The sequence below is a fragment of the Triticum aestivum genome, chromosome 7B (assembly GCF_018294505.1).
Source record: "Triticum aestivum cultivar Chinese Spring chromosome 7B, IWGSC CS RefSeq v2.1, whole genome shotgun sequence".
Lineage (NCBI taxonomy): Eukaryota > Viridiplantae > Streptophyta > Magnoliopsida > Poales > Poaceae > Triticum > Triticum aestivum.
Window position 1 is genome coordinate 597418194 of NC_057813.1, and position 2145 is coordinate 597420338.

The following is a 2145-nucleotide window of genomic DNA, read 5'->3' on the forward strand; positions in this document are numbered from 1 at the left end:
TGCCCTCACAAACTGTGTTTCTTATGCAAAAATAATAATCATTGGCAGGAATAACTACTGCAACCCCACGCGTAATTATCTCTCGGCCCGATCTCCTCCACCTCCGCTCAGATCCCCTTCTCCCCTCGCCTCGCACGCAGCTGCCTCCAGCTCTCCTCGAGGTCGCCACCGCCTGCGGTGGGCTCTGACGGCGTTCGCGCTTCGCCTAGCAAAAATGCTGGCCACGGGCGACGGCGACGTTGCCTTCCCGCCGTTTTCAATCTACCCGACGGCGACGCCCGCCCTGGTGGCCACCAGAGAACGCGGCAAAACCATGGAAGAGCTCCTGGCCCTGCTTGGCACCTCGTCCCCCGACAAGGTCGCCGGGTTCGTGAGCGTCCGTGCCTCTGATCCATCCAGCTCCGGCCGGCTCCACATCACCTACGCCTACGGTGTGTTCCACGAGGAGAAGATGGAACTGACGCCAACCTACCTGCACAACGCTGCAGTCCTATAAGACCGAGATACGTACAGTGGGCTTTGACGAGGTCTGCGCTTTCATCTTGCTCTTGTTGCCGCCAGTGTTAGGTCTGACATTGTAATGAATTTATGTGTGCAAGCGGTGCTTCTAATATGCAACAGTTTTGCACCACATGATAACTTGCTTCCATATTTTCTTTGTGAAATGGTGCTTTTCCTTCCATAGTTGAACCAATATATAAACTTTCTGAAATGTAGGTGATCAAGCAATCTGTGAGTTCTGATCGGCGCCGCCCTTGATGACGTGGTGGCCATAGCCTCAAGCTGTATGTGCGTCATTTACGGTGGTGCGAAAGTCACAAAGGAGCACGTGGCCGTGCCATGCCCAGCGAGGAGATCGTCGGTGGATAAGATTAGAGGCTGGTGACGAGAAGAGAAAATGTGCTAGCATAGTAGCATCTGGCTCAAGTTTAAGAAAATTTTGATTTCTTTGGATGCAAATTATATTATCTTCAGAAGCAGATTCTAATATATCAAGAAGCAATGTATGATTGATGGAAACATTTTTTTTCTGCTGGGAGCAATTCCACATTACACTTGAAACAATTTTTTGGTCGTTGTATTGTCTATGCGTAGCAAACAAAATATACTGATATAATTTTTCACTGGATTGAAGCAATCATCCGTTGGTATGAAACAATTTCTGGGCGAGTAATGCGATGAAGTTACATGTTTTCTTTCTGTAGAAAACTTGTTTCATGCTTCCATGGGTGCTTGCTTTGAGTACATTTTTTTCTCTACTTCATACAACTTGCTTCCATGTTTCAGTGAACGCATGCTTTGAATTTGATCACGATGCAAACTCGGTCCTTAGAGGCTCCTGGCTTGTTCAGAATATAAACCATGTAAGGAAGCACCACTAGTAGAAAACAGACCTAATATGAGAAACATTAGTACCGGTTCGCATATGAGCCGGCACTAATGCGTCCATTAGTGCCGGTTCAAATGACTTGGCGGGAGGTGACCTTTAGTACCGGTTCGTTTGGGAATCTTTAGTACCGGTTCGTGCCACGAACCGGTAGTAAAGATGGTGGTGCCCGGCCAGCACCTTTAGTACCGGTTCGTGGCATGAACCGGTACTAAAGAGGCTGTGGCAGGAGCTATTTTTAGTCCCACCTCACTCCCCTAACAAGAATTTGACCACCTTAAGTATGTTACTTCTCAAACTATCCCAAACATTTGGTCTTCATTGAACTCTATGTGTAGGATCTGTGGTTGCAATAGGAGTCTTCGCCGGTCTTGAATCGGTGGTAGATTCCTATTGACGATTTATATTCTATACAAAAAGATCGTTGATGATCAATGTATTTTTTATATGTACTTCTGTGTAGCAGTAGCGCGTTTTGGGCGAAATTAAGGCGGTACTGATCAATGTATTTTTTCTGCATTCAGAGGAAGAAGAAGAAGAAGAAGAAGAGGAAGAAGAAGGAGAAGAAGGAGAAGAGGAAGAAGAAGGGGAAGAAGAATAAGAAGAGGAAGAAGAAGGAAGAAGAAGAATAAGAAGAGGAAGAAGAAGAGGAGGAGGAACAAGAAGAAGAAGAGGAAGAAGAGGAAGAAGAAGAAGAAGAAGAAGAAGAAGAAGAAGAGGAACAAGAAGAGGAGGAAGAAGAAGAAGAGGAAGAGGAA